This window comes from Bos grunniens, chromosome 19 (genome assembly GCF_055505025.1).
Source record: "Bos grunniens cultivar Pamir isolate PY7600 chromosome 19, Bosgru_T2T1.0, whole genome shotgun sequence".
NCBI lineage: Eukaryota > Metazoa > Chordata > Mammalia > Artiodactyla > Bovidae > Bos > Bos grunniens.
In genome coordinates, this window is record NC_141183.1 from 4,016,227 (window position 1) to 4,026,183 (window position 9,957).

The following is a 9,957-nucleotide window of genomic DNA, read 5'->3' on the forward strand; positions in this document are numbered from 1 at the left end:
AATGAAATAAATAATATATTAAAAAAAAATACAAAACAGTCAAGAAAGGAAAGTCATCCTCTGTGATGCTGGCATTATTTCCAATATGAATGTGGGAGATACTAGTTTTGGAAGGACAAGCCTTGTGTACTTTATAAGGTTGGCTAGTGGTAGCTCATTTCTTGCTATGCAGTGAAAGTTAAAGTGTTAGTCACTCAGTCATGTCCACCTTTTGGTGACCCCGTGGACTGTAGCCCGAAAGGCTCCTCTGTCCATGGAATTCTCCAGGCAAGAATACTAGAGTGGGTTGCCATTTCCTTCTCCAGTGGATCTTCCCAAGCCAGGGATCAAGCATCGCTGTCCTGCGCTGCTGGAAGACTCTTTGCCCACTGAACCACCAGGGAAGCCCTCCAATACGAATATGGAAGTAGTAATAAAAGTTGTTGAGCTGGAAATATTGCTCTATGATTAAAACTTCTAAGCATGGTGCTAACAGATTGATAGTGTTCACAAAACTCTGGGAATTAAGAGAACACGCTACTCTAATCTATGTTCAGTCATCAATAATGTTATCTAAAACCTTTCCATGAAAGACATCTTCAGGGATCAAGGATTCACTGTCCTTGCTTCGGTGACTTGAAGTGATGACATCATGCCCCAGGTGCCACTCAGGAAGTGAGTTATCCTAAGTGGAGAACCAAAGTTTAGGAAAAAGACACCAGCAAAGCATGGAAGGTAATCAGGAAAGCCTCGAGGAAGCCTAGACTACCCAGAAAAGGCTCCTACTTGGATCTTGATTCAACACTAGAACTTTTCTTGATGTTCAAAATGTTGTGAATAATCACTTATATTTGGAGATGAGATAGTTATTGTTGCTGTTTAGTCATGAGTCACATCTGACTCTTTGTGACCCTGTGGACTGCAACACACTAGGCTTCCCTGTCCTCCACTGTCTCCTGGAATTTGCTCAAACCCATGTCCATTGAGTCCATGATGCCATCCAACCATCTCATCCTCTATCACACTCTTCTCCTCCTGCCCTCAATCTTTCCCAGCATCAGAGTCTTTCCCAGTGAGTCAGCTCTTTGCATCAGGTGGCCAAAGTATCGGAGCTTCAGCATCAGCCCTTCCAATGAATATTCATGGTTGATTCCCTTTAGGATTGACTAGTTTGATCTCCTTTCAGTCCAAGGGACTTTTGAGTCTTCTCCAGCACCACAGCTAGAAGGCATCAATTCTTTGGAGCTCAGCCTTCTTGATGGTCTAACTGAAACCATAGTTGAGACAGTAACAGATGAGAAAGTAATAGTTTTTAATTCTCCATTATTTTCTGAAAATTCCTAGTCAAAGATGCATGCATCTACGTTTTCTTCAGTGTCTTTATCCTCTCGACTTCACGTCGCCCTCTGAGACCATTGTTCTTACAGTCAACACAGAACCGAAACTTCCACTTGCTTTTGACTTTTCCTCTGTCCCAACCTTTGTGTTTTGCCAGACTTTAGGTTATGTCAACACTGGCATCTCTGAGTTAGAACAGAAGTTGGCAAACTTTTTTTGGAATAGCGCCAGATAGCAATTTAGTCTTTGTGGGCCATGCAGTCTCTATCATAACATTCAACTCTGCTGTTGCAGCACAAAAGAAGCCACAGACAATACGTAAATGCATGAATGTGGCTGCGTTCCAATAAAACTTTATTTACAAAAACAGGCAACGGGCAGACTAGACGTGGTCCGAGTGACCATCCTTAGCCAACAGCTGAGCTAGCACATGCATTTTATTTTTCACACCTGCTGTTATCCCCTAAGTAAACTCTCACTAATTCATACCTGTATCACTCTGCTCTTTTATCTCCTTCTATTTCTTGTCTCTTCCCAGCCAAAGTTCCCTGTGTTGTCACAGGGATCTTCGTTAAGCTTCCCTGTGTTGTAACAGGGATCTTCTTTAAGTGTAACTCACTCATCTTGTTCTCTATTGAGAAAAGCCTTCTGGGAGCCTAAGTTATTTATAAAACAAAGTTTTCTAGTCTTTGCAGAATAAAGCACCAACATGGTTTCATGCCTTACCCTGATACTCAGGGTGACACTTGTCCTTCAAACAGTCCTGCCCCTGTTGCAACTATTACTTTCCTTATATTTTCTCTTCTGCTTAAACAGTCCTCTCCCTATTTTCACCTGTCCAAGTCCTATTTGTTGTCTTTTTTTTTGTCTATTTTCTTTTTTCTTTTTTTAATTATGAAAGTGAGATAACAGATTTACAGGATACTTGGAAACATAGCACAGAGTTACATATAGTCCCACTATATATTACAATTATTCTCTTAAGTAGATAAATTAAGAATTGTAGGTGAAGTTTCCATATCAAACTCTCAAAAATTAATAGGATGAATAGACAGCAAGGTAGTATAGATGTGAAAAGCACTGTGAACCAATTCAATATAATTAAAATTTACACAGTTTTCATACAGCAGCAGGACACAAACTCTATTCCAGTTCCCATAGAATACAAACTATGAGACACTGGAACACATCCAGGGACACTAAAAAAAAAATTTAAAGCCCTGTTTGCAATTCAAGGTTTTCACTCCCTTACCAACTGTTGATGACTTACCCCTGTAGATAATGATGAATTATCTACGGGAAAGAGCTAAAATCATCTGTATAGAAGGGACCACCATGGGGGGAAATGGGATTAAAAGTGAGCCAAGAGCAGAATTTTGGAAATTAGGTAAACCTAGGGAACAAGAGGGGATTAGTGTGAAAGACACAGAGGGCACCGGGGAAGATAGAGGGAGACTCGGGAAGCATTTAATGAGAAATTAGCATACACATAAACCACCATGCCGAATACTCAAGTTATTAATTCACTAAACGAATGGATCATAGTATAACGAAAGTAAAATATTCTCATATTGTGAATCCAACTTTATTTTTCACTGGTGTAGACAACAATGTGAATGGAAGTCTATTTATTTAACAATCATTTGAATACTTGCTTAGTTACTGCCATGTGTCAGACACTGCAGAGTCATCTGTGTAATTGACAGTTCTTAGTAATCTATTATCCTGGAAATAACCCCTGAAGATGGGCTTTCCCTCCGCTGCCTGAAGTTATCCTAACAATGGGAACATTTTACCACAGGATTGACTCATGCTGAAGAATTCAGGGGTGCGAGGATTGACAGGCCTGTCCTGTGGGAAAGTGAAGCATACTAGTTGAGAAAATGACCCAGGAGATGGTAATCTCTGTATGCTAATCTTCTGGTTTTGGCTGCTGCAAGGCAGAATTAGAGAACATATATACATACAGCGTGCACTCAGTATTATTCGTGAAGTATAACAAGATAGCATCGTCTAGATCACAGGGAAAAATCCCAGCTCCACGGCTTTTTCAGATTGAATGCTTCAGGAAATGAACAAGACTGATTTGCAAATGAAGATCGTTGATTTATCTTGGAGACATGTCCATGGCTCAATTTCTCTTGTGTTACACCATGCACAGTGCCAGCGATGAAGAATGCACTGGACTTGAGACTCATTCCATAAGCGAGGAAAGCTCATCTAAGTGAAGGAGGGACACCAAACCCACAGAGTCAAATAAAGATCTAACGTGAGTAGAGAGAAATGAGTTGTAGTAAAACTGAGAGCAAAGAGCTTAATAGATGAAAATGAGTCTTGATTTCTCCTTGGCGGCCACGTTTATCTTCTCTTTGGATTCTTTTCGAGTTGGAGTTTGATTACAAAAGGATATCACTAAGGACAGAAGCCTCAGCTCTCTAAAAGTCTAAGTACCATAGATGTATATGTTAAGTCCTTAACCCAGTTACCTCAACCATCACTAGAAGAAAAGAACCACATCATTGCTTCCGTGGAAATTTATTCATTTTAGCTAAGAAAGGTCCTCTATTCAGGCTGGAGACAAGCACAAATGTTGGTTTACTGTAGGAGCAGACAGACTCTGGGCATCACAGTCTCAAGAATCTGGCAAAGGCAAACAGTATTTCAATGAGTGAAGATGGTCGGGTGAGCAGTGTGGGCCGTGGGTCATGGTTGAAGGCATGGCCAGCTGAAAGGTCAGCATCTCCTCAGATTCAGAAGATTGCTACCAGGGAAGACTATGGGATCAACGTGGTAAATCTGATACACAGAGAAAGATGAGTTGTCAGATGGGTAATATCTGATCTAAAGCTGGACAGTCGTGACATATGCTAGTAACTTTCCTGTTAACAATGAACTTTTTCACATCAAGTCAGCTGACGTGAAGGAGCTGCCACTGATAAGCTATATGTACTTAGATGAATAAATTACTTTGCTTCCCAAATCACAATATTCTTCCCGTCTTACAGATGGCCACCATCTTACTTTGTGGTCACATGGCCTTTCCTTGGTGTGTGTAGTGGAGAAAGAATTCTCTCTTCTTCATCTTACAAGGTCAGTCTATTGGATTAAGATTCCATCCTTATGACCTCATTTAACCTTAACTACCCCCTAAGGATGCTATCTCCAAATATAGTTACTGTAAGGGTTACAGCTTCAACATATGTGTTTGGAGGGGGACACAAGTCACTCCACTGAACCACTGAGCCCCAGGGATCCACTGGACTCGCTTCTGTCTGTGAGCATTCCCAGTTCTGCCATATCCGAGGCAGAGAGACGCCAAAAAAATCAGAGAGCAGAGTGGTTCACAGACAAAAGTATGCAAAATCGGTGATTCTCCATGTATTAATAGATCTATGAGTCAATTTCCCTTTGCAGAAAAAAAAATGGAAAAAAAATTAAAAATCAACTTTTTCAGAGCAGAGGAAAACACCCAAAGGCAAGCAAGAGCTTGAGAAGTATTTGTTCATGAAAAAATATTTCTGCATTGTGAAAACACACACACACACACACACACACACACACACAGAGTGAGCTTTTGGGATTCATGCCTAGGGGATTTCTCTACCCACCAAGTTCCAGAAGCAAAAATCTACTGGCCAGAGGTGGTGAACTTAGTTTTGGGTCAGTGGTAAAGTGAACAAAAATTTAATGAGGAGATTTTGGAAGCAGGAGAACCATAGAAAGGCTGATATAATCCACTCTCTGGCTGACTACTAAACTGCATACGCATGTGGGAGACACCAGAGAATCTGGCAAAAATCAAAGGCCTGGGGAGACTTGTAAACGTTGAATGTGTTCCTCAACCCCCACACGCAGCTTGGGTGGCAGAAGGCGGAAGCCTTAGTGACTTGAGGAGTTTCCGAACAGCCTCTGCTCAAGGCTAAGCAGGAGAGCGCGTAGGCACAGGGGGCACTGCTGGAGAGGCAAGCACAAAGAACAAAGACAATGGCACAGACTTCAGCACTTGCCCACCGCGAGAAGGCCAGGTGTTCCACTCTGAATCCGTGCGTGCGAATAGCCCCCTGAAACATAAACATTGTGCCTGTAAGAGGAAAACATAAAACCCAGACTCATCATAATGCATTACCTAAAATGCTTACCTTTAAAGCGAAAAGACACCAGCCCTACACTTGGAGTGAGCGTGGAGAAAGGGAAGCTTGGTGCACTGTCGGCGGGGATGGAAACCGATGCAGCCGCTATGGAAACCAGCACGGAGGTTCCTCAAGAAATTAAAAACAGAGCTTACCATTCGACCCAGCGATCCCACTGCTGGGTGTATAGTCAAAGGAAAGAAAACCAAGATATTAGAAACATACAAGCATTCTCAAATTCATTACAGCATTATTCACAATAGCTAAGACATGGAACAACCTAAGTTCACATCAACAGAATAAAAATATGAGATATGTGCATCTACTATATATCCATGCATATAAGTATTTGTAAATCCATCTATATCTATATCCATATATATATGAAATCATCTATATCCATATATATGTATATATATATGGATATCTGTGTATCTACATGTGTGTGTATGTGTGTGCTCAGTTGCTCAGTTGTGTCCGCCTCTTTTCGACCCCATGGACTATAGCCCACAAGGCTCCTTGGTCCATGGAAATCCCCAGGCAAGAATACTGGAGCAGGCTGCCATTTCCTCCTCCAGCTCTTCCCGACCCAGGGATCGAACCCGTGTCTCTTGCATCTCCTGCACTGGCAGGGAGATTCTTTACCACTGTGTGTATATATACACACAGATACATACATAAAGGAAAAAAATGAAGGGAACCCTGTCATCTGCAACCACATGATGGGCCTTGAGGGCATTATGGTAGTGAAATAAGCCAGGCAGAGGAAGACATATAGTGCACAGCATCATGAATACGTGAAAATCAAACTCGTAGAAACAGAGTAGAAAAAATGACTACCAGGGGCTGGCCAGCGAGGAAAACAGTGAGAGGCTGGTGAAAGAGTACAAACATTCGGCTATAAAACGGATAAGGCCTGAGGAACTACGATGAAACACGGTGACTACAGCTAACACCACTGTATTGTATAACAGAAATACACCAGGAGAGTGGAACTTAAGTTGTTCTCACCAGAAAAAAAAAAAAAAAACAAACGTAAGGTGAAACTTATGCCTAACGGCCCAGATGTTGGATACAGCAAAGACTTCTAAGGAGCTGTTATGAATATGCTCAAAGAATTAAACAAAAATATACCAAAAATGAATAAACACACAAACTCTCAAGGGAGAAATGAAAACTATGAAAAAGAATAGGATCAAATGGAAATTCTGGAACCTAAAAATGTAAAAACTAAAATGTAAGAATTAACTGAATAGGCTATCTGGCATATTTGAGATGGCACAAGAAAAAATTCATGAATTTGGAAAATAGACCAGTAGAAATTATCAAGGCTGAAGAAGCGAAATAAAAATATAAGGAAAACTGCACAGACCATAGAAATCTGTGAGACAGTGTCAAGTGCCCCAACATACCATCCTTCAAGGCTTTCTTGGCAGCTCAATGGTAAAGAATCCACCTGCAGTGCAGGAGAAACGGGTTTAATCCCTGAGTTGGGAAGATCCCCTGGAGAAGGAAATGGCAACCCACCCCTGTATTCTTGCCTGGAGAATCCCAGGGATAGAGGAGCCTGCCTGGTGGGCTCAAAGTCCTTGGGGTCACAAACCAGACACAACTTAGCAACTAAACAACAAAAAACCATCCTTCAAATCCAAGAAACTTAACAAACCCAACCAGGAAAACACAAAACACAAAAAGACACATTATGATCAAACTGCTAAAGACAAAGTCTTGAGAGCAATAGGAAAAACCACATGTATGGGAGAAAATAGCAGGATTTATGGGTGGATGAATCTAAATTTAAATATGCATGAATTTCCTTGTATAAAATGGATGTAGACTGAACTGCACAGGTGTTAATATACTTAGTATGTATGTACACATGGCTTCTCTGACAGCTCAGTTGGCAAAGAATCTGTCTGCAATGCAGGAGTCTCCAGTTAGATTCCTGGGTCAGGAAGATTCCCTGGAGAAGGGGTAGGCTACCATCTCCAGTATTCTGGCCTGGAGAATTCCATGGACTGCATAGTCCCTGGGGTGGCAGAGTCGGACACGACTGAGCGACTTTCGCTTTCCCTTGCAGGATACTTGTAACCACTGTCCGTGGTCATGAAGGCCCTGCTGATGGTGGTGATGCCACTGGCGGGGACGTGAGCAGTGGGAACAGCAGCAGCAGCAGAAGCACGAGACTGGTGGGCGCGTGACTGGGAAGGAGAGTAGACCAGCGTGTAAGTGCGTCACACGCGTGCCCTCTCTTCCCTGGAGCCCTTTGCCCATTCATCACCACCTCTTGCCTTTAGATTGAGTAAACCAGCTCCTCTGCTGCCTTTCTCATGGCATACCTGAAAAGGTGAGTCCCGCTGGCACCCCATGGCATCTCTGCCCTCCACCTCCTTCCTGGACGTCTATTCCGACATGTGCAGCTCTCTTAGTGACCCAGCTCTCGGGGGGTTGACATTTTACTTTGTGTGCAGCAAGAAGGCTTTGAAAGGGCAACACTAAACTGGCCATGGTGTTTCTCAATCCTTAAGAATCTCAGAGGGAAATACCGCATGGACACGCTCTGCCGTGGGCTTGTGCTGTTTGACTGTTTTATTTTGTTCTCTAGGCAGAACAATGCTGTTTTGGTTTGGGCACTGGGTTGCCTAGAGAAGAAAGGGAAATGTCTGTTACTGCTTGCTAAACATCAACCAGGTAACCAGCCAAACCACAGGAGCTAATCCCAAACTGCAGAGTTAACGTCTCAAGGAAGGAGCGCTGTGGCTGGCGTTCCTCTTGAACGCGGCCTCCCGAGTCTCCATGTTCTCCCATCTAACGTTCCCATGTGCACGGCAACAGGGAGAGCCTGGTTCCAGACCTGGAGCTATCGCAGTCTAGGAAGTGTATCTGAATTTTCTTTCGAAGGAGGGAGAGCCCCCAGCTGCATACTTCCGTCTCTAGTGCTAAGTTAGACGGGGGCCAGAGCATGCTTTTCAAAGGCCTATTTTACAAGTTGTTTTGTCTCTTCTTCTGTGTTATTCCTCATCTCATCTTAAAAGTAGTATTCATTCATACATTTATTCTTCCAATAAACCTTTTAAAATACTTTCTAGAGACACTTCTAGGGGACTTCCCTGGGGTCCAGTGGCTAAGACTCTGCCCTTCCAGTGCAGGGGGCCTGGGTTCGATCCCTGGTCAGGGAACTAGGTCCCACATGCTTTAACTAAAAGATTCGGCATGCCACCACCACCACACAAAAACACTTCCTAGAAACACTTCCAAAGGCCCTGGTCCTTTTTTAAGGCACGAAGGACATGAAGATAAAATATGTAGTGTATGATTCTTATCCTGAAATAACCTACAGTTCAGGGTAGGTAGACACTGTCCATCAAGGTACCAGAAAAAAACAGAACTTTAAACAAGGTGCCCGAGAAGAGTCTCATGAAGACACTATTTACAAAGGATTCATAGAAACCAAGAAGGCATGATAAGCACCCATAGCTAGGGAGATCACAGATCCCTTATCACCGACAAGACTGAAGGACAGGGTTGGACACGCGTTACACAGGGGGAGACTCATATAGGAGGAGAGAGAGAATAAGAGCTACATCCTTAGGCAGGGAATCGGAGCCTCCGAAACCTTGAGGCCAGCAGAAAAAGAGCTAGAAAACCGTGTCATTCTCATCCGACCCTCCCACCTGCTGCCAGCCCCGCTCACTGGCTGAAGCCAGCTGGAAGCCAGGGGCAGGGGAGTTTGGTTGACACGGTGTATAAAACCAAGTCTCCTAAGGAAAAGGCAGGAACAAGAAAAACAGAGAGAGAGTCTGGAGAGACAAACAGAAGATATCTAGAATGTTATCTGTATCTAGAATACAGTCATATCTGACAATGAAAGCTGCTTTAGAAAAGGACTGAAAAGGTATATATAATCGAATTAATTGATCCACCTATCTATGATGGATTTTTTTTACTAGAAGAAAACAGATACCAAGCCATAGCCATGAATTTGTAAAATCAGAAATAGTAAGAAAGATGAATAGTGGGTCCTATTTTTTCAGAATAATTGTTTCCCCATAATACGACTCGTTATCATTGTCCTTTTTTTCAATCTCTATGCACACTCCAATTTTAATTTTATTAGACAAATACTATATCCATATTAAAAGAGTGTGGAAAGAGAAAGGAAGGGAGAATTAGCCAGGAGGTCAAGATAAGAAGGAGAAGAGAGGGAAAAGATGAGATTCAGAGGAAAAATGACGAGAAGGAAATGTTCTGTGCAACTGTGGAAATCTTGAACAACCCTAAACAAAGCATGAGAAGTCATTGTCTGCCAAGAAATCCACAGTTCAGGCAAACAGCAAGCCCTTTTCAGCCCCTTCACTTCCTCTGCCTCTTCTTTTCGCATTGCTCTGCCTTTGAGTTCTCTCCTCTTGCCCTACCCAATATCATCAAGCCACATGCTCCAAATACCATTGCTATTTATTACTGTATCTATAAATATATAAATCTAATAGGATTTAGCCTTTATTTTTTC

General features: G+C 42.5%; 1 long non-coding RNA gene across 1 annotated transcript; it reads right to left on the bottom strand.

Annotated features, from left to right (window-relative positions):
- Nucleotides 1-2,886: 2,886 nt before the first annotated feature.
- LOC147350971 (uncharacterized) lies at nt 2,887-7,914 on the bottom strand. Its single transcript, XR_015146785.1, has 3 exons — nt 7,787-7,914; nt 5,457-5,576; nt 2,887-5,378 (listed from the first exon to the last, which is right to left on the bottom strand). It is a non-coding gene; the product is annotated as an uncharacterized LOC147350971 (long non-coding RNA).
- Nucleotides 7,915-9,957: the final 2,043 nt, after the last annotated feature.